Consider the following 24438-nt stretch of genomic DNA (forward strand, 5'->3'; position numbering starts at 1 on the left):
TATCACGTCATACTTTGAACCACACTATTATTTTATATTTATTATTATTACTTTAACTGCTAAGTCAGTGTTTGTTATATCTATTTTGCGTGACTGTATTTATGCATCCCGTCATACTTTGAACGACAAAATTATTTCATGTCTACCTGTGCGAATTTCAAACGCGCAATTTTACACCAGTACCCATACCCTCCTTCCTTGATGGGTGCATTTTACATAGACAAATATAATCGTATAATATAATCAAAATGAGGATGTTAATTTGATGTATGCCTTTTTGTGCTTCTTCGTTACATTTGTTGTTTTTATAGTGATTAAGATGATAACACAATGTTGACTGCTGTACCCCTATTTTTGACATTTTTACCTATTATGTCTGTTTGTTTTGTTCACGCATCGGTGACTATATAATGGAATTTGATGCGACTGTCATACAAGTGAGAGGTTTAGCTAGCTATAAAACCAGGTTCAATCCACCATTTTCTACATTTGAAAATGCCTGTACCAAGTCAGGAATATGACAGTTCTTGTCCATTCGTTTTTGATGCGTTTTGTTATTTGATTTTGCCATGTGATTATGGACTTTCCGAATTGATTTTCCTCTGAGTTCAGTATTTTTGTGATTTTACTTTTTTCTCCCTACTACCTTATATGGAATATAAAGGGACGTAACACCACTTCTAACCGTGTATGAGATAAGCCCCGCCTCCTTACTAACCTAATATCACATATACACGGTCTCCACGAGGGCGCTTTTAACCTTAACTTACTTCAGGAATTCTCAAACCAAACATTTGAAAGCCGAAGATGTTTAGAAAGGTAGAAAAGTTAAGAGCCTTGTGGGAAGTATAAGAATAGCCGATTTTTTTCGGCAGCAGTCATTTTGCGCCAACTGTTATTTTTTAGATGACCGTTGTGTCATTTGCACAAAATATTATTTTTCTCATGTTTCAATTAGGCAAATATCTATACGGAACACATTTGCACCAATTTACCTGTTACAGTATACATATCTATTGCGCATAATAATCATAAATAAATTTAGGTACCTTAAATATAATTAATGAAATAAATGGGACTAGTGTATTGCTACTTAAACATGGAATGGAAGGCGAGACGAGTATACATTATACATGTTATAGGAGAAGTCGTATTGACTATTGATATAAATTCATTCTGAATCTGTTAAAATTATTTCCAATCGAAATATGTATTAACAGATTTTCTTTTTTTCTAAATTCGAAGAAAAGGTTCTATATCCAGAAAGTTTTCTCTTTATTCACTTTATCCTCCAAATCTGAAGAGGAAGCAAAGCTTAATGAAGCAGATTAAAACACAACGAACAAAGAGACGAACATCACACAGCAGGATAAACAACTTATTAGGATGTTGGATTATAAATCAAAACGTTGCTTTTGCATCTTATTGCAAGCAGGTCGAACGAAAAATCTTAATCCTTGAGGCGCTTGATTTTCGTCTCAACTGTGTACCATTTCCGGGACATATATTATTCAATACGCACTGTTTCCTGTTATAAAAATCCAATTAATTTTCTGTGTGATTGTCAGAATCGGAGAGAAGATGTAGGCATGGTTCAATAGTATAAAATTAAATGACGTGTAATCGCCAGTTAATGTCGCATCCATCGGGCATTCTTTTGCTTAAAAGCCAATTTTGTAATGCAGTGAAGTGTGAAAATCTAGCTTTTCGCCAGGAACAAATTGTCACAAAGGGAAAATCAATATGGCTGCCGTAAAAAATTAAATGAAATATCTGTATTCAAAAAGACAAACCATTATTTCTCAATGATATTGTCATATCCATTGATTTATTTCTTATGACTGTTGTCTTTCATCCTGATATTAATATCATTTGCAAATAATTCTTCGTTTTGACGTTAAAATGAAGCAGCGGGTAGCTCAATTACATAATTCAGATTATTATATGAATTTGACTGTTCAAATAGGTTTTGAATATTTCCAAAATGGGAAATCAAATTAATTTTGATTTAATAATGATTTAATAAATCAACGAGTGATGTATTTACAAATGAATGATTCCTTAACATGAAAAATTTTGGTTTCAGTTTTTGGAAAATGGAATTTGATTCAAGGCAAAGTAACTTTAAACCAAATCAATCTATTTGTGATCATTTGTTTTTAAACATCACCTGTAGTGACCTTAATTTCATATTTCAAATCGGGTTATACTAAATGTGTGCATTTAATGCCACCACTAACCTTAAAATACCTCCGTCTTACTTACAATCGAAATAGAAACTATCAGCTAAAATCGGATTTAGTCAAAACCTTACCAACATTTTAAATCTGTGGTTGAAGCGCAAACGGAAGCCACTGTTTAAATCACAAAAAAAAACATTAAATATAGTTTAACCATGCTGTCAACTTTACCACCTCTTCCAAGGTTTGCCGATCCTCCACTCATGCAGTGGCGTAGCTAGGTCATTTTAACGTGTACGCCCGAACCTTGGCGAAGGGTCTGAGGACCCCAAACTGCTCCATGTCAAACAATTTCGGGTAGTGGATTAGATCTAGGGAGCGAGGCCCCCGGAAGCTAACGAGTTATCGAGAATGAATACCATTCCTGTCATTAAAAACTCATCAGTAGCAACATACTTTACAATCTAAATGGTTTATTTGTTATGTTAAATTATTCATTTTGTTAATTTGAAATATAATAGTCCTAGGATTCAGAGATAATTTCAAAACCAGTAGCTTTTAAATATGTTTTAAAAGAGCTGTGAGGGTAAAGCAATTAACCAACAAAATCACCTTTCTATTTCCAAATTTCGTAAATGAACATTAATCTTCAGAGATGGTCAGGTCCAATATAAGATATCGTAAAGGGTTCTGTGGAATCCTGTTTTTTTTTTGTCAAGGATTCCTCCTTCAAAAAGTGAATCCATTTATCAATCCATTACAGGATTTTTAAAAAATCCAACATTTTCTTTAGATATTTTTTCTTGATCTGGAGTACTACTAGTTTTAGCGCGGGCCAAGTTTCATGACAATTTATGAAGATTGATGCATTGATAATTTATAAAAAGCCATATAGGATCGCTATGTCGCGCTTTGGCGTCAGAAATACAAATGTATGTCACAGGCTCAACAAAACTGTAAACCACAAAACGATTTTAAGGAGATAAAGGATTGCTTAAAACAAAAGGGAACGGAGTATAAAACTCAAAGTAGCTTCAGACTTGACAGAAAATGAACAAATAAATGATATGATACCATTTGACTGAAAGTAAATTTCGTCAATTTTATCCACAATTACAAGCCAACGAAGAAAGAATTATAAAGCTGATGTGCTTCTAACAAGTTATTTTTATTTTCTTTAGACTAAAATATTTTTTTAACAAAAATTCAAGTGTACGCCCGGGCGTTTTGACGTAAACGTAGAAATAACACTACGCGCCTGTCATGGACAAACCGCAGGCACTTACACCCGACCTCGATGATCTGTATCTTGAACTAGTTTTTATATGACTCCAAATGTCGACCATATATTTGGATTAACGTCGGAACACAACATTTTACTTATTGGGAATCCAACCGACACCTTCGATGGGTATGGTTTCTTCGTAGATGGTGTACGATACAAAGATTCACAGGATTGTTGGAATTCGTAATTAAGAAGCGTCCTAACACTTGTATGAACATTTAGATTTAACTTGTACGTATTATGAAGAAATTCAAAGAAACAGTGAGGACATGTACAGAGGCAACGCTGTTCTCATCATCCGAAATCGAATAAGAGTTCTTATGTTATACTGTTACACCCCTGTTCCAGGGGAAGGGTCGAGGGTGGAGGATCCCCCTCACATGTTTAACCCCGCCACATTCTGTATGTATGTGCCTGTCCCAAGTCAGGAGCCTGTAATTAAGTGGCTGTCGTTTATTGATGTGTTACATATTTGTTTTTCGTTCATTTTTATGTACATAAATTAGGCCGTTTGTTTTTAGTTTGAATTGTTTTACATTTGTCATTTTGGGGACTTATAGCTGACTATGCGGTATGGGCTTTGCTAATTGTTAAAGCCTCGGTCACACCTTTATTAATGATTTATTAATTACTTTCATAATTATTTAGATACAATTGTATATTGTGTATAATATATCATTATAATACTGTATGTATTTATAAATACGTTATTATTATTTTGCGGACTCCCAGAGAGATTATTTTTAACTAGTGGGATCATTCACTTGAAATAAAGATTATTTATTTATTTTAAAGGCCGTACGGTGACTTACAGTTGTTAATTTCTTTGTCTTTGTCCTGTAATAACCTGTCTGGGTGTTATCACTTTAACTGATTATTCGGCGGTGTTAACATTTGATTATTCCTCTTACACTGCAATGAATACCGTCGTTCTTCACAGTTCCGTTACAACTGGTACCATAGTGATGTCAACTTCGACTTTCTACTTTTTTGTTGCTCACCGAATGGTTAATATCAGTGTGAATCTGACTTCGACTGAAAAAAGTCTTTAAACTGTGATATAAAATGTACACCTTCTCAGATTGACGACATTGCATGCCTATTTTACACAGGTCTACGCGGAAGTAAGTCCCGCGCTAAAATTTGTTTTTTTTGTTTGTTAATGCCGTAATGATCATAACTCAACCCCTTGCATGTGAAACGTGGTGTAGATTCGAAGTGACAATTAGATAAAGTAAAAACAGAGAATATCATGCAGTGCAGATGGGTGTTGTTGTGTTTCTGTTCAATTGATAAATAAGGCCGTTAGTTTTCTCGTTTGGGTTGTTTTACATTGTTATTTCGGGGCCTTTTTTTTGCTGACTATGCGGTATGAGCTTTGCTCATTGTTGAAGGCCGTACGGTGACCTATCATGGTTGTTAATTTCTGTCATTTTGGTCTCTTGTGAAGATGACAACCATACCACATACTTTTTTTTTTTTATATATATATATACCTTGCATCTCCCTTTATTGATATTCTCTGTTATATAATAGGTACATTTAATAAAAGTTATTTGTTTATCAATAAAAAGGTCTACACAGGCAAATTTCACTCACATCAATTTAACGTGAATTTAAATTCATGTGAATCTCACGTGAAATTCACATCAATTTCACCTCAAACGAGCTTATACGTGAAACTCACGTGAAAACAATTTTTGTGAGTTTCACATGATTCTCATGTGAAACTCATGTAAATTTCACATGAAAATCACGTAAAACTTTTCATGTGAAATTCACATGAAGTTTTAAAATAGAGTAATTCAAATAACATATAAATTTTCAAATCTAATTAAAATCATGAAAAATATCAATTTTTTTGTTGTAAATTTCACGTGAAATTCATGTGAAAAATTTAACATCAGAATCATGTGAATCTCAATTCACGTGAAATTCACATGAAAATTTTCACGTGAGTTTCATGTATAAGCTCGATTGAGGTGAATCTCACGTGAAATTTTTCATGTGAATTTCACGTGAGATTGATGTGAAATTCATGTGAGCAAATTTTGCCTGTGTATCTCACCGCACTCCCTCTTTTCTAAAAGAAAAATCAAAACACAAAACTATGCAAAAAGCTAAAGAAAAACACACCAAAAAAAAAATTTTCCACACATAATTCGAAAGAAAACAAGCTCCCAGTGACTTCTCTCAGAGGATAGCATACGATGTAAAGGTTTTTAACTCCTTATATAGTAGAAAATTTGCAAGATACCAACAGAGAAGGTATTGGCAAAAACCTGCGTCGTTTATATATTATAGCCCTCGTTGGGATTGAGTGCAACCCGAACATCATGATAGAGTCGACGGGATATTATCTAAGATGCAACAGAACTCCTTTCTTTTCTCTCCTAGAAAATTGTAAGATAAAAGGGGAATGGTCGAGATTGAAAAGTTACTATTATTTAACCCTGTTACATTTCATTTTCTGAAACTTTTGTGAGGAACATCGCCGTTAGTGATGGTACATATCATAGTGTTATGTGCCCCCTCCCTTATTAAGAAAAAAATGATAAATCTTTGATTGTTTCTGTCGAATCTATGTATATCTATCATGGAATCTAGACAATAACGAGCGAGACATATTGTGTGATTATTTGCCAAAGACTGTATGTATGCACCAAGATGTGTTTTTTTTTTATTTCTGTCGTCGGGCTTCTGTCCTATTGACATATACACACCATCTGATTCTCTTCTATGTCACATATAATGTTTCGTGTACACTGCTGGCTAAAAAAAAAAATCTATTAGTACATTTTAGACAGATTGTTATGACACCTGTCTTTTGTTGACTACAGGTCTCCCTCAAGATTTCTTTCGAGTATTTCTGTAGTTATCCCAGGCTGTATAACAAATGTTTACAATATTGTTTATTTTCATAAACCTTGAACAACAGTGAAAGTAATTAAAATAAGAATATATAGAAGTTATTAGTATTTGGCAGCAAAACCGAACATTTCTTAAAGGGAAACTCCGCAAAAAAAATTCAAAAATTGATATTATGTCCATTCTGTATAAAAATGCTCAAATTCGTAGATATTAAAGTTTTATTCTGCTAGACAAGAGATCACCATCGATTTTAAATTTAGAGTATCAATTCTCTGCGTGCCGCCATTTTGACCATCTTCTCTGTTTTTAGCCACGATATGTCTATGAACCACAAAGGACCAAAACCACAGTAACCTAATGTAGCCGTAATCGCTTGTCAATCGTACGGTTGTTTTATCCGATTAACTAACTTGATACGAAAAATGTTTTTTTAAGGTCTGTCGTTTTTAACTGTTTATATGGGAATTGGTTAATAAGTCATAGTTCAAAGTCATAAATGATCATAAATAAGTGTTCCGTGAAAATTGTTTTCGAAAATCTAATTTGTTCATAATTCTATTATGTAATAAACTTATTTAAATAAATTCGGACCTTCCCTTGTCTGATCACCAGCATGGCTAAAGGTATTACTCCCAAATGTATTGTGAGATGACACGTCCAGGTATTAAAGCGATTTCCTGTCGGACTTGCAAGTTCATGCATCGTTTCACTTCTAAGGGTATTGATCAGTACATACACGACCGATAACTTGAAACTTTCCATTTTGAACTATCAGGTGTATAATATACATCTCTGTCTTGCGTGTTCGATAGTGATATACTAGTCATTACTAAAACTCATACGCTTGTTTATAAATAACATTTCTGGTGTAAAAAATATTATTTATAAAAATCTAAATAATTCAAAAAAAAAAAAAGATTTGATAAAATTGAAATCTGTTTACACATTTTTTCCAAGGGTAAATTTCAGTAAAATGTATGTTGTTCATTTGCGTTTAGGTTTGTTCATCACCACAGGTATATAATGGTATGCATTTATTACACAGAGAGTGTTTATACCATGTGCCAAGCTTTACAACAATACATGTATAAAATACTATGAATTTATTATTCGGAGTGTTTATATCATGTGTCAACCTATTTACCACCACCTGTCTAAAATGATATGAATATATTACACAAAGGGTGTTTATACCACGAGTCCAACTTTTCATCGCCACATGCATAAATTGGTATGAATATATTACACAGAGTGTGTTTATACCTTGTGTCAAGCTTTTGGAAGTACACCACTAATGCATGGCCCCATTGCTTTCTATGTTAAATTCCTTAATTTCAAGCAGACACAGCTCTTTCATTTTATGTTCAAATAAAGTGACATTCATTGCATGTCAAAGCAACACTTTAAAGTTCATGGTGTCTTGTACTGAAAAAAATCAACATACTTTTAATGGCATATAAGAAAGAACAGGTTCCCGAAACTTCGAATATACCAAAACAGGTACGTCCGATCTGACAAACAAACAAGAAGTCTCTTTTTAAAATTTGGTGAAGTTTTTTTTAAATATCCAAAATTATAAGTCAAAAAGGATTCTTCAATGATCACCCGTCATTCGGCCTTCATTTGATACCACAAGTATATAAATAATCTACATATCTAGAAAGTTACACTCATGCGTAGGAACTAGTTTTGTGTTGGATATGTACTACTTTCGGGTGTGTGCTTTCTGGCCGGGCCCGAAATTGTGGTGTTACACCTTTACATCACCACATGTATAACATGTATGAATATATTACACAGATAGTGTTTAAAGCATGTGTTAAGCTATGAATATACAACAAAAAGTGTGTTTATATTCTTGTGTCAAGCTGTACAGCACCAAATGTGTAAAATTGTATGAATATATAACACTGGACACTTTTAATTTGCAAAACACTCATTTGCAAATCCGCCGCCGCCTCAAACAAGAGCCACAATATCATGTATATAACCAAAATGTGCGGAATTACATGGGATTCAACAATTTCATTGGTTTTCTACTGTTACTTTTATATTTATTTTTCTATTTGATTTATAAAAACATGGGATTTTCAATATCCCATGGGACAGGGCAAAATCCCATGGGATTGACCATTATCCCATGGGATTTTGGTTAAATCCCATGGGATTTTTTTTTGTCCCATGGGATAATTGTAGTCCCATGGGATATTTGTTGTCCCATGGGACAAAAAAAATCCCATGGGATTATAATTATCCCATGGGATTTTTAATATCCCATGGGACAAATTAAAATCCTATGGGATTCTAATTATAAAAATATAGATATAAATATACAGTAATGTGTATGTTACAATGTATTCTATTTGGTAGTAAATTATTATAAGATGAATCTTTTTAATTGAATATCTTTTTTTCTTTGGAAATGTTAATTTAGCATATTGTTCTATAACTGTTCAAAACTAAACTTTTAGACAACAAAGCAGATAATATAAGTATCAATATATGTTTATTCATGAATTATAGAATACTTTCTTGAAACACAATTATTTTCCATTTGAAATCAATAAAAACTATATTATTAAGCTTAACATACTAGTAGCTATTTAAGTAAATCTAATTTTTTCACAATATCCCTCCACACAAAACATTAATAGTTTCTTATCATCCAGCATTGTTTGATGGTATAGTCCACTTTTTGGTCATCCAGCACAGAACTTTAACATTATTGTGGTTTCAATATTTTTTTATATTTAAAAGAACTTCAAATCATTGACTGAAAGATGAAAATAATAACTGATCCAACTTTTGTCTTTGAATTTATTCTGGTCTTGTTTCTATGTTTTCTCCATTTATTCTAGGTGGTGAATTTCAATCCTTCTGAAAAAGAACCAATAAAATCTAAAGTAATGTATTATACAGAATTGTTTGCATACATGTAGCAATAATGTGATTTTCAATAAAAATAGCTATGCGCTATGGATTTTACTGATTGTTAAAGATTGTCCAGTGTCATCAGTTGCTAACCTCCTACATCCTTTGGTCTCTGATGGAGGATTGTCAAATTAGCAATATACCACATCTTCCTATTCTAATACTATATAACAATCGATTAATTTCTTCTTCTTTATAACATTTGGGTATTTTCCAGAGTTATATACATAATATATATACTGTAAATTCAGAAATTAATGCGAGGTTTTTTTTATTGCAAAAAATGCAAAAGAGTTGTAAACGCAATAATTTAAACTCGCATTATGAAATATTGTATATGGATTAAACAGGATTTTTCTCAAAATCGTAAAATTTAAAATCGCATTTAAGTCTAAAATGACAGAATCGAAATAATAAATGCACGCAATAATTTATGAATTTACAGTTTAAAGATCAATGTTAAAACTTTAGACAACTATAATAACATTCCATTATTCACAAGAATTTGCAATATATAATACAAAATGCAGACAACAGAAACAATATGAAGTTCTGACAGTTTCAATTTGTGTTTTATTTCAATGAAAAAATACCTTGAACTCTTTGAACATATTGGAAATTATAACATTGATAAAAAAAAAATTATATTGTTTTATCCTTATTTTTTGTGTTGTTGGCTTGCTGTCTCATTTTAATATACATTTATACATACATCAATAATCTTCTTCTTAATTAAAAGTAAAAATGGGATATTTTTGATTTTGATAATCTCAAAACATTATAGTTCTATCGAATAACTTATTACCAAGTTCAAAAACACCAATATGTTTGATATTAATTTTAAGACATGTATAAATGTTCCAGACCATACCAGTATTTGGACCTTACGTTAACGGTCCAGAACATAAAAGTATACACTAAGACTTACAGTCCCACCATTTGTGTACAGTCAGACCATTTGAGTATACTTGTACTGTCTAGTACCAGCTCGACCAAACCTGTGTTTTTATTTCAATTGAATTAAACTTTTTGTAATTATCTATTAAAGATTTCAGTTATGTTGATCTGTACTGTACATTTGTTTCTAATAAACTTGACCAACTTCTTAAAATTGGGCAGACAGTCCAAATACTTGTATGTTCTGGAACATAAACATGATTAACAAGCATTTGGAAGGATGTCATGCTAGAATCCCATTAATATTGAGTACTAAATTTTGAGTATATAATGTAAATCCACAAGTTACTTACTGAAATTCATGGCGAACACTCACCAAAAACTTAAAAGAGGATACAATTTAGAGCAAAGACTGGACAGATGAATGCACTAACACTATCAAAACAGAGCATAAAACTTACCGAAAACAAGATGTTTTACATTTATCCTTCAGGAGCAGGATAATTGAAAAGTGGTTTTTTTTTCTTTCTCTGCCGTCCATCATATAACCTTTGAATTCATTCATGCAAAATATGAAAATCTGCAAAGGTAGGACCTTGAACCTCAGCTCATACACATTTTGAATTTTGAACTGCATACTTGTCCTTTTCATCTTGCTGACAACCTAAACATAAAAAAATTATAAAAACATAATTCTAGATTGACTTTGTGTTTTTTTTTGTTGGTATAAACAATTTTCCCAACTTTAAAACGAAAACATCATCACCAAAAAGGAGGTCATACTAACCTCCGAAATATTTAAACAAACCGAAATTATTACTTGATTAAGATCTTGTTGTAAATTAATGGCATAGATACTCTTATTTTTGAAAACTTGATGTCTATTGCATACTTATATTCCTTTGTACTAGAGTATGCATATAAAGATAGACTCCAAGGACTTTAATGTTAAATAAGCATGATTAATTTTACAGTTTCTCAGCTCTATGTGTACATTTTGAGAGAATCTTGCAATACTGTATATTCAGAACTTATTGTGAGGTTTTTATTAATACAACTGAAAGCTGTATCTCATTTTCATTTCTGATACATATTTATGAGCTAAAGACCAGTGCCGAAATTTTCTCACTGCATTGAAGACCCACAGGTGACCTTCGGCTGTTGTCTGCTCTTTGGTTGGGTTGTTGTCTCTTTGTCAAATTCCCAGTTTCCACTTCCCATTTTATAACATGTATGCTGATTTTTCTTAAATTACAATATTTAATCATGCAATTTTGTCCATTATTGAAAATACGGTAAGCAAAAATAAATGCACAAAACAATTTAACATTGTTATATGTAAAAGGCTTTTTTTTAAATTCAAAACAGTTGCCTACACTGTTAACTTCCTTGTTTGATTTCATATTTTTAAAGCCTTTAAAGCTAGCTAGATGGTATGCCAGGGCGGATCCTGCCATTTTAAAAAGGGGGGTTCCCAACCCAAGACAAAGGGAATGGTCCTATATTCATTTGATTTGTTTTATTGTCCCATATATAAGAATATTTATGGTATAGGGGTGGGGATCTTGACTGTTAACATGATAACAGCACATTCTCAAATTGAACGGGATGGGGTGACCCCAAGGGAGTTCCCTTTCATTTTATTTCATTAATTTTATTGTCCCGTACAAGAATATATATGGTTTAGGGGTGGGGATCTGGATCGTTCATAAGATAATAGCACATTCTCAAATTGAACAGGGTGGGGTAACCCCCAGGGACCTCCCTTTAATTTCAATCGATTTGTTTTATCGTCCCATTCAAGAACATATATGGTATAAGGGTGGGGATCTGGACTGTAAACATGAGAACAGCACATACTCAATTTGAACGGAGTTGGGTGACCCCCAGGGACTTCCCTTTCATTTTATTTCATTAATTTTATTGTCACCTACAAGAATAGATATGGTTTAGAGGTGGGGATCTGGATCGTTCACAAGATAATAGCACATTCTTAAATTGATCAGGGTGGGGTAACCCCCCAAAGACCTCCTTTTAATTTCATTTGATTTGTTTTATCGTCCCATTCAAGAATATACATGGTTTATGGGTGGGGATCTGGACGTTTACAAGATAATAGCATATTCTCAAATTGAAGGGGGTGGGAATTACCTCCCATTGACTCACCCTCTCTTCTTTCTTCCCTCCAAATTACCCTTTAATAGGTCCCAATGCACAGATAGTTTACATTATTTTCGCTTGATTTACACTTTAGAATATATATACACTATACAGGTGTAATTTTTTAAGATAATACAACTGAAGACCACAGTCATGACAGTGGTGGATCTAGTCCGAGATTACTCTGACGTCCGACGGCTGTTTTGCCAGACAAGCTGGGGTCGTGGGACGTCAGAGCTTGTCCCATATCAAAAAGTGTCTGGCAAAACAGCCGTCGGACGTCAGAGTAATCTCGGACTATTGTGGATCCAGAATTTTTCATAAGTGGGGGCCCACCGACTTCCTAAGAGGGGCCTGCTCCTGCCATGCTTCAGTGATTCCCTTTATAATCAACCAATTTTTTTCCCAAAAAGGGGGCCCTGAACTCCTGACCCCCCCTTTTTTCCTCATTTCAATCACCCTGATATAAATTTAGTTTTATCACTTACAATAGGAATGGTTAGAATTCCCCAATAATTCTTATATACCATTGATATCAACATATTTCATTTTTGATAAATGAAAGGCAAAAGTTTTCTATGGGTAGAAAAGGATAGTGGGAAGCTTTCAGATTCACACCATGCCGGTGGCTGGGTCTTTATGACCCTCGTTCTTTGCGGACTAACTATTTAGGCCAGTGGTGGATAATAGTGTGCGTGCATTAATCTTCTATACCTTCTTAATCAATATATTCAAATACTGACGGGAAGTGTTGTAATGTATCAATGTCATCAATGTCTTATTTGAGACCACCGTGCTATTTACATGTGGGATCGAGAATGCAGGGGAAGGAAACTTGTCAATTATGTTTATTTTTAAGCCAAAATAAAATGAGCCGCCGTAAAATTAACCTTGGGTAATCCTCAAATTGATGCAAGAGGCTTTAATTTTTTAAAAACTTACACTTTTTTCCATTATTCTCTTTCTTTCACTATTCTTTATTCCTTTTTTTTTTCTTTGTACTTTGTTCTCTATTCTGTTAATTAACATCCATACCCTCTTATGTGGACTTACGGTAGTTTATTTTTTAGTTCTGGCAGAGATATTAGATACAATACAGTGGCGGATCCAGAAATTTTCATAAGTGGGGGCCCACTGACTGGCCTGAGAGGGGGCCCGCTCCGGTCACGCTTCATTGATTCCCTATATAAGCAACCAAATTTTTTCTCAAAAAGGGGGGGGGGCGGGCCCCTGGCCCCCTAAATCCGCCTCTGCAATATATATGTCTCTGGTTCTGGTATTATGCGATAAGTCAATTTCTTTCTCATTCAGTGTCATAAAATATATTGGTTTTATGCATATCAGCCAAGATTGTGCGTAAAATTTTAATAAACAATTCAACACTATATATATACACGTTATGTGAATTTGATTAAAATCGATGATGAACATGAATTTGGCAGCTAGTGCCCCTTAAACAGGCAAAGTTCAATTAACAAATCCTGATCTACTGACATTCAACACCAAATTACTTACTTGCTGTATATTGATATGTGATTGTATATTGCCAATACCTCAAAATCGTGAATACGGCATTTGAGGTGTTGGCCGCTATGTTTGATACGGGGTCACCGGTGGCGGCTTCGAGTCAGAGAAAAAATGCAGGTAAAAAGTGTAGAATTTTGTTTTTGAAAATTTGAGTTGTAAATTTTCCAAAAAAAGCCGTTCATCTATAGTTGTAAATTTTCCTAAAAAAAGCCGTTCATCTAGTTGTAAATTTTCCTAAAAAAGCCGTTCATCTAGTTGTAAATTTTCCTAAAAAAGTACTAAATTCCGTTCATCTATTAATATGGGTATAACAAAAACTGAACAAGAAAAGTATTAGTAAACAGATAGAAAGTCGTTGAATTAATTATTTTACAATTGTTTTAATATATGAGAGAATGTTTTAGTCGAATTTTCTTTAATTACAGATAAATGTAGTTTAGGTCAGGAAATGGTTTATTCTTCGGGAACGTCTAAACACCGCTCAGGACATACAAAGTGCACTCAGGACCCTTTATAGTCATCGTATCTGCACACAGGATGGATGTTTATATTCGTTATACGCTTCTTATTTTAGAGTTAAATTTTGGTAGAATTTGAAATCGAACTTAGATAGATATGTTAATTCTTATAAAATAATGATGGCTCGTGTCACTGATTACACAACTACTGAGCCATGAATTATCCAATCAACAAAATTGATTGGATTATCTTTAAAGTTGTTTATGAATTGTATTGTTAGTTCAGTGTTATACCTTTAACATGAATTTGCATATAGAAAAAATAAAATATCTCATTCGATGTAATTTATTAGTTTATTTTTCATGATGACGGGTAAATTAATTTGTTGTGTTTTGCAGTTCACGAATAAAGAAAATTATTTTATAGTTGCGTTATTTTCTGTAACAAGTTCGATTTTTGTTTTTCAGTGTGATTCTTTTATCTCTCTCTAAATCAAGTTTTTAAACAAACACAATGTTAACTGAATATCAAATTTTATTAATTTGTATATCTTTATTCTCAACAAACCATTATACAAGAGAAGACAATTATGTACAATATTCAGTGTAACCTTAACGAAGACTTAGTCGTGGTTTGAACGGATTTCGTGTCAATAAACTGTCTTCGAAATAGTCTTTCTCGCTTTAACAAAAATCTTTTTTTACAATTAAGTTTAGAATTTTACTACAATCTAACTTACATATTGAAAGAATTATACCCAAAATATCAATAATTATACCCAAAATATCATAATTTTCAACAACAAAAAACGGAGACGAAAACGGAGACAAGTTCATTTTCAGAATTTATTTTCACATTGAAATTCGTTTCAGGCTCGTGAAACTGGACAAAACGACTTTAATTAGAGCAACAAAAAAAAACTTAATAAATGCGGATTTCTTAAAACATTCGTATAACTCAAAAATAAAATTCCCGGACAGGTTCGATAAAAATGAGAAATAACATCCAACTACATGTATATGAGTTTGATTGTTTGAAAAGTACGGCTTTTACAGTTAAGAACGGGTTCCATATACAAAACTTTTATTAATATAAATTCTTGAAAAGTATGAACATTTATTTCCCTTTTCAGACTTGTGCAAAGAATAAATTACTGGTCCAGGACAGGATAATAAAATTAAGAATAAAACTAAAAAATTTATCGAACGAAATTTTAATCAAATACGAAAATCTTAAAACATCGTGATATTCATTTTAAACGTCACACTGTTACTTCCCGCGGTGCATTACGTTTGCGCGCATTACCATTACATTTGCGCGCAAAAATCATTACGTTTGCGCGCAGCTTTTGATTACAATTGCGCGCATTTTTATGACAGGTAAACTCAGGTAAAATACAGGTAATAATACTTATTTATTTATAATTAGTTCAATTATTTACAAGTATAAGTACTCGTTCCGTAAGTCTTGGTCACCTACTCACCAATGTTGAGTTGGAAGTGGGATTTCGAGCAAAATAAGTCCGTTTTATTATGCACAAGCACTAAATCCTAGAAATATGTACAGATGAAAATGTTAAAATACTAAAACATAGCTAATCTTAAAGGTAAAAGTATTGATAATTTCATTACTTTACATGTAGGTACGTGTCGAAACTCCATATTTGTGCCTTGGTGTAATTTTACAAACTAACTTAAATGAATTACTTATTTTAAAAACGATCACTATTCGTTTACATTCACTCTGAAATATTGAAATATTCGCAATGAAGTTACATGTATTAAACTACGGAGTTTCTAATGATCACTTTATAATTGGTTTCATAATTCAATATGAACAATATATAATTAGAATTAAGAATTATTTTCAAAATTAATAATTGATAGTCATATTTATTATGAAAATAAAAAAATATTTAGTCAATTATAATCTAATTTCATTTTTATTTATATTTTTACCTGAGTTTACCTGTAAAATTATGCGCGCAAATGTAATCAAAAGCTGCGCGCAAACGTAAAACATTTTAATCCCCAAATGCGCGCAAACGTAGTGCGCCCACTTCCCGCATGGTCACACTGTACTAACAACACAATCTATAAACAACAATAAAGATAATCCAATCAATTTTGTTGATTGGATAATTCATGGCTCAGTAGTTGTGTAATCAGTGACACGTGCCCTCATTATTTTATAAGAATTAACATATCTATCTAAGTTCGATTTCAAATTCTACCAAAATTTAACTCTAAAATAAGAAGCGTATAACGAATATATAAACATCCATCCTGTGTGCAGATACGACGACTATAAAGGGTCCTAAGTGCACTTTGTATGTCATGAGTGCCCCCAGGAGGTCCTGGGCGGTGTTTAGACGTAACGTTATTCGTCTGGCGGCTTCAAATATTTTTTTATCAATAACTGATACACACGGAGACATTTTTGATTTTTGACAGCATGAACCCAAGTTAATTAGCAAACACAAATTAAGAAACAAAATCGTTTACAATTATAAATTTTAAAGAAGGAAAAAAGGGGGGGGGGTAGGGGACGGTAATAAACAAATTTTATTTACGCTCACATAATTCTAAAAAGTTTGCATATGTAAGCTCTCTATAGATAATGTTAAATTATTTCAGGAGTTTTGAAAAAAGAAGATATACAGTTTAATTTCGACTAAAATAGTGATTCTTTTTATAGAATTGTGATCTCCAAGCGGCCCACATTGTACATCGAATAAGATCTATATTTCTCAACGTTTTCAAAATGAAATAACTTGAATTGAAAACTTCTTAACTGTGAAAATTTGTTATTTCTAAACGTATTTAATTATTAATTCGGAAAGAAAAATTTATCTAGCATATTCATATATTTTTATAAATTTTTCCAAGGAAACCTTTTTTTTTGCAAAGTTTACTTCTATGTGTTTATAACCATCACCAGAGACATATTCTCTGCCATCACCAATTAGTCCTAATTATTAAAGATCAATTGACCAAATTCAAATGATTATATTGAATATGATCATCGGTCATGCATCCGTGACGTATTCCAAATAACGGCGCATGCCGATAGATAGATAGTTTATTAATTAGCGTCTCGCCTTTTAAATTTCATCAAGGGGACTTTATTAAACCAGTTACTATACAAATCCTTGATAAAACTATCATATGTACATGTACTTATTAATATTTTTAAAACAAATTACGAAAACGTTTAGTGTAAAAATCACCGAATATAAATGTTTCTTTCTGCCTAAAATATATTTGCAGGTTTTGGCATAACCACCCCCTTTTTTGAACGATCAATGCATTTGAATGGGGACATATGGTTGGAACCACCCCCTCCCCCCTTATCAGACCAAATGACTTCCCAATTAGCAGAGGCGGGTTTAGTTTCCCCCCTAAATCATGGGAAACAAATGGTAGATTATATAGGGAATCACGGAAGCATCACTGGACGTGACCCCTCTAAGGTAGTCAATGAGTCCCCACTTATGAAAATTTCTGGATCAACCATTGCTTAGTTCTAGTTATCTTTGGTCCTAGTGTGAAATAAAGCCAATGGGTCTTTTTAAACACATCTTCATACATGTATACGTTTTCTCACCTTTTTTTTTTCATGCAAAATTGAAATTATGTTTACTACTTTTCTTCTTAATTTCATATAAATGATGTTTTGATTATTTTTTTTTTTTCGAAAAATTAGTGGTGTTGAAATAGGGAATGGACACAGATACCTTATCACATTTAACAACAGAAATGTTGTATAATGTCATCAATCTGTATTACACGTAGACAGGATGTTCTGTAGAAAACTATACGTTATACACACCCGAGAATACACGCACTGTCGTAATGGAAAATTACTGTATGTTATAGTTACCTGTAATCAGCTTTGCAACACCATGTCATGACAGTTCAAAAAGATTTTCTTCAAATCAAAATGGAATATTCATTTTTTCTTTAAAATTTAAAACTTTAAAAAGTAGACTTTGACAAAATTATGAAATACAAAGAATTGAACAATTTAAAATCGTATTTTAACAAAGATTTAGATATAATTTTACAACGATCCTAAAAAAATATCCAAACGAACGTTGAATCAAACGATATGAACCTACGCAGTTTTATATTAAAATACTGACACACACCAGTTTGCCATCTCAGTGTGCAAGGCAAGGGTGCTTGGTGAGGTGCTGGAACTTGATGTACATGTATCATTAAGTTACAGTTCTGTTGGATTTGACTGCCTTTTTACAGAGACTTTCTATTCTTACTGTTGTCAGTTAGTATAGACTGTTCCTGGCTTAGAATGATTCTCTGCTCAGCAAATGGTGCGTTATTAGCATTTGATTCAAATTTCTTGTAGAAGTAAAAAACACAAATTAATGTATTTAACAACTTTATTCAGGAGCACAGTCTGTATTATCGTAAATAACTTCGAGATTTATGTCATTGTCAATGTGGATCGCAAGTTTATTCTGCTGCTCGATCTATGCTAATCGATGTTCAAGTATTTCATATTTATATTTATTCGTGAGGCCCTCGTCATCATTTATATTCACTAAAAGATTTAATAATTATTGCGAAAAAAATGCGAAACATGGGGGAAATAATATATTTTTAGTAGCATTATTATTTTAAAATCTTAAGAGGTTCCACGGCCGTTACTTGCAAATTTAACTCTAAAATGAGAAGTGTATAACGAATGTATACATCCATCCTGTGTGCAGATACGACGACTATATAGGTCCTGAGTGCACTTTGTATGTCCTGCATGTGTGCACTCAGGATGTCCTCCTGAGCGGTGTTTAGACGTACCGGGAAAATCTTATCTGATTCAGGATCAATTCATCGGTTACACTCCCCTATCACCAGTGAATCTTTTTTGCTGACATTCTGAAAAAAGTATTGTGTAGTCCATGTGTAAGTGTTGACTCTCAATTTACACATGTGTTTTTATACCCCCGCTTTAAAAAAAAAGGGGGGGGGGGGGGTATACTGTTTTACCTCTGTCTGTCCTTCCGTCAGTCCGTCCGTCCCATGAATATTTTTCGTAGCATTTTTCTCAGGAACTACAATACAAGGATTTCTGAAATTTGGTTTCAGGGTTTATCTAAGTCAGCTATACCGTGTGATGCGTTTTCAGATTGATCACTTGACAACTTCCTGTTTACCGAACACTTGTATGATTTTGCAAATGATAGCCAAGTTGAAAATTTTCGTCACATTTTTTCAGGAACTACAATACAAGGTTTCTGAAATTTGGTTTCCGGATTTATATAAGTCAGCTATACCGTGTGATGCGTTTTCAGATTCATCACTCGACAACTTCCTGTTTACCGAACACTTACATATTTTTACACTATTAAAATTATCCACTTGCGGCGGGGGTATCATCAGTGAGCAGTAGCTCGCAGTTTCACTTGTTTTAACATTCCCCGGACTTCTGCAAAAAACAATTATTCAGTTCACTGATTAAGATGGAAGGTAAACGAACAGAAAGTCACAGGACATTCCGACAAAAAGTTACAGGACAAAAAGTCAGACTAGTCCAAATAATTATGACGTCTGGCAAGGCTATTTTTTTTTTCTGGGACGCCTTCCTACGTCTCAGAAAAACGTCATAATTATTTGGACTAATGTCAGACATAAAGTCACAAAGTTGATAGGACAAAACATGCAAAAAGTCACAAACAATTTGTTGACAATTGTTTGAATATAAACGAAAAAGATTTTGAAATATCTTCTTTTTATTACATATACTCATTTTTGATTTAAGGAAATTATTCATAATATAAAAAAGAAGATGAGGTATGATTGCCAATAAAACAACTGTCCACAAGAGACCAAAATGACACAGACATTAACAACTATAGGTCTTTACAGCCTTCAACAATGAACCAATATAAAAAAGATGTGGTATGATTGCCAATGAGACAACTGTCCACAAGAGACCAACATGACACATACATTAACAACTATAGGTCACTGTACGGATTTCAACAATGAGCAAGCCCATGCTGCATAGTCATGATAGTCAGCTGTAAAAGGCAATCATACCATAACTTTTTTTATATATTTACATGTAAAAAAATGCATGCAAATGTAATCAAAAGCTGCACACAAACCTAATGATTTTTGTGCGCAAATGTAATGGTAATGTGCGCAAACCTAATGCACCGATTAATTTGTTTTTAATAAATTTTAATTACATTTAAGTTGCTACATCATGTTCATGTATAAAACTTCAAGAAAAATACAAAAAGAGTATTTTCTTGTTCAAAGAAAAATAATCTCAAAACTGAATTGTGACTTTTTGTCCTGTGACAATGTGTGACTTTTTGACCGTGACTTTTTGTCCTGTGACTTTCTGTCCTACATTCAGGTTGAATAGGGGAGTTTGGTTGACCGTGTCTCCCTCTATCTGAGACTTCTATCTCAGTGATGAGCTTTATGTTTCATGTATTGTGCTTGTCATATATGTATGTGGGATAAAAGCTCTACAGAGCTTATGTTGTATTGATATATATGAATAACCGACAATAAATAAATCTTTTTTGGTAGCCCTTAACAAGTAAGAATTAGGTTACTTCTTTTTGTTTTGACATCTTGCAACGGTTTTTATACCCCCGTTTTAAAATTATACCCCAACTTTAAAAAAGGGGGGGTATACTGTTTTACCTCTCTCTCTGTCCATCCATCCTTCTGTCAGTCCATCAGTCCGTCCGTCCGATGAATATTTTTTTGTCCCATTTTTCTCAGGAACTACAATACAAGGATTTCTGAAATTTGGTTTCAGGGTTTATATAAGTCAGCTATACCGTGTGATGCGTTTTCATATTCATCGCTGGACAACTTCCTGTTTACCAAACACTTGTATGATTTTACACATGATAGCCAAGTTGAAAGTTGAAAACTAACAACCTTATTTATGAACTAAAAATTGAAGAACAGATATGTTACACATAAATAAACGACAATCACTGAATTATAGGATCCTGACTTGGAACAGGCACATCCATAACAAATTGGCAGGGTATAAGGAACTTTGAAAATGTTTCGTTTTTGTGGTTTGGTCTATTTTCCGGATACTGTAAGAAATAAGGCCCCTTTATTTAGTGAATGAAAAGATTGAAAGATGCACATGTCTGTCTGCCATATTTTATATGAACTTGACCTCATTTTCATGGTTCATTGGGCAATGAAACACTGCATTGTTTTGACAGTTTATCATATATGTTTAAAGTTAAGGTAGATTATATTTGGTAAATTTATATGAAACAATTGTAAGGTGTGCATGTCTGAATGTCAGATTCATATAACCATGACCGCATTTTATGGTTCTTTGGTCAATGATAAGTTTTCTTGGTTTTGTCATTTTATCAGATTTTCTAAGCATAGGTCTACTTGTTGTTGTATAGAATGACTACAAGGTATCATATAAAAAAAGAAGATGTCTGCCTGCCAGGGTTAATTTTACTGTGACCTCATATTCATAGAATAATGATAATATTCATGATAATGAACAGCAAGAATGATGAGTAAGTTGACGTTATATACAAATAAGGCAAAATTTTCAGTTGCCTACTAATTATGTAATAGTAGTTATTCCATATTGGTATTATTTTAGTAGGTTTCTCTATACGAATTTGATTTTGAATAAAAAAAGCATATTCACCTGGGAAAGTGTTATTCGCCGCGCTTAACATCAGGCGCTTGTACATGCAACGTTATGGTAAAATGTTTCATGTAAAATTTGTTTTGGTATATGTTTTCTTCTCTCGGAATATGGAATAAAACAATTACTGGATTTTTTTTCGTTAAATATGGGGTTTAATTGACGCTTGAAAAACTGATATTCACTTCGGACATCAGCCTCAGTGAATAGTCAATAAAACCGCATATTTACCTTATCAAAAGACAGTAGCTGTATATTATTTTTGTTATTAAATGAGGTTTACCCTTTTATGTGTAGGGCAAGAAGCAAGAACATTAAAGATAAAGGCGAAACTATAAACAGAAGAAATTATCAACAAAATTAGATTTACAGAGGTCAACAAAGCCTAAATGGTAAGTCCACTGTTATAAAAGTTTTTGTCCTTGAATAATGATTAAATACTTATAAAAATAAGATGTGGTATGATGAATGAGAAAACTATCCATCAGAGTTCAATTTAGTGGATGTAAGCATTGTAATTACTTATTAGAGGCCATTGATGACCTGTAAGTATAAATGAGAAAACCCATACCCTATACATGTTATAGTAATCTATAAAAGACAACACTAACCAAATTTGAAACAAGGCATCAATTCGAACGTCAAATATACCAGACTAATTTATAAAAACAAAAAATTATGAAAAATAAAAATGACGGATATGAACCAACATCAACCACTGAACTATGTACAAGCTCCTGATATTGGACGGGTATAATATGGCTGGGTTGATATAAAAATAAGAAGCACTTAGCAGTCTGATTTCCAATGAGACATTTCTCCAATAGAGATCAAATGACATTTAAGGAGACTCTAGGGTATAACAATTTCAGAAAAATATTTAATATTTTTTTTTCATAAGTCATTTTATTTATAACTTTATTAGTTGTTACTTTATCATATGGTACACCAAATCATTCAAAACTATCAATTCGGTTCGGCCCCAGGTGACTTTTAAAATGTACATATCATTGAAAAAGCTCCAAATTATCTCCCTTTGGTGCAAAATGCCATTTTTTTGGCATTAGAAATGTAATATCTTTTTTAACTCATCGGTGGCCTATATTTTTTTACTATAATTTTTAAATAAGCTGTACTTAAACTAAACTATTATAAAATTTAAGCGATTTCTGTAATTTAGTACTTGAATATTCAAATGAAAGTTTATCATAATATTCATAAACATGATAAAATAGCCATTTTATTGATCTCTTCACTGATAATTTTTGATTTTTTTGTATTTGTAGGTCAGACATCTCGATTTTTATGGTCATCATTCAACAGATCAATACTGAACGGAAAACTTAAAGTTGATATTTTTCTCCATAATGCGACTTTTTATTAATTTGAAATGGAACGTGTTTTTTCCTACATTTATTTGAAAGAGGAAATTTCAACATGATGACTATAAACAAAAAGGAGTCATATCATCACGATCATTGATGCACAAGAACTTGATCATATAAATACAACAATGTAATTATCAATTGAAAGATGGAACGAATGAACAAAATATAAGTATGTTGTTGTCCAAATAAACTTGCTTTGTCTTCTCATTTGAATCACTCCATTCAATAAAGATGTACCGAGGAAGATCTTTGAAGAACAGATTGAAAAAATGATTTGTCAAAGAATTGCAGGAATATTCTAGTGAATGAAATTATTAATTGACTTCACTCTTAAATAGTGGACTGAATAATTGTACATAGCAAGTTGAGAATAAAGAAAACAAAAACTTTAACAGAAAGTGTTTATATTATAAATTTGCAAATATGAGCATACTATTATGTACACCACAAAGGTATATAATTCAAATTGTTTGCATATACAAGTATTGCAATGAAACTATAACAAAGAAAATCTTACCTCATGAAAAGAGTAAACTATTCAGTCAGAATATGAAATATTTTTTCAGTTCTATTTTTCATGATAATAGAATAAACAAGACAATAATTTCAAAACAATTTTTTCATTTATTTAGACATTTCATCATTTTGTTTTAGTGAAAGGACTTTACTCTTTGACTGTAAATATTATTATACATTCCAAAATAAGAATTTAATCTTTATTGTCATATAAACAAATATAAAAACATGTTTGTGACAAAATTAAAATCAAAAATATATATTATGTATGTATAAAAAATATAAAAAAACTTGTATACATTTAAAACATTTTAGTACCAAACAGCATTCATTGTAACATAGATATAGGAAGATGTGGTGTGAGTGCCAATGAGACAACTCTCCATACAAATAACAATTTAAAAAGTAAACCATTATAGGTTAAAGTACGGCCTTCAACACGGAGCCTTAGCTCACACCGAACAACAAGCTATAAAGGGCCCCAAAATTACTAGTGTAAAACAATACACATAACTTTATATTTATATCTATATATTTATAATTT

At 32.4% G+C, this 24438-nt stretch overlaps 1 protein-coding gene and 2 long non-coding RNA genes across 3 annotated transcripts in view; 1 reads left to right on the top strand and 2 right to left on the bottom strand.

The window, feature by feature from the left end:
• The window catches only part of LOC139519895 (erythroid differentiation-related factor 1-like), a 495405-nt gene that overhangs the window by 7934 nt on the left and 463033 nt on the right, over positions 1-24438 (bottom strand). The gene's annotated exons all lie outside the window — the stretch shown is intronic.
• Positions 8824-13208, bottom strand: LOC139518460 (uncharacterized). Its single transcript, XR_011663355.1, has 3 exons — positions 13039-13208; positions 10626-10828; positions 8824-9213 (listed from the first exon to the last, which is right to left on the bottom strand). It is a non-coding gene; the product is annotated as an uncharacterized lncRNA (long non-coding RNA).
• Positions 19084-23733, top strand: LOC139518461 (uncharacterized). Its single transcript, XR_011663356.1, has 3 exons — positions 19084-19235; positions 22288-22382; positions 23277-23733. It is a non-coding gene; the product is annotated as an uncharacterized lncRNA (long non-coding RNA).

Source organism: Mytilus edulis, chromosome 4, assembly GCF_963676685.1.
Source record: "Mytilus edulis chromosome 4, xbMytEdul2.2, whole genome shotgun sequence".
NCBI classification, from domain to species: domain Eukaryota; kingdom Metazoa; phylum Mollusca; class Bivalvia; order Mytilida; family Mytilidae; genus Mytilus; species Mytilus edulis.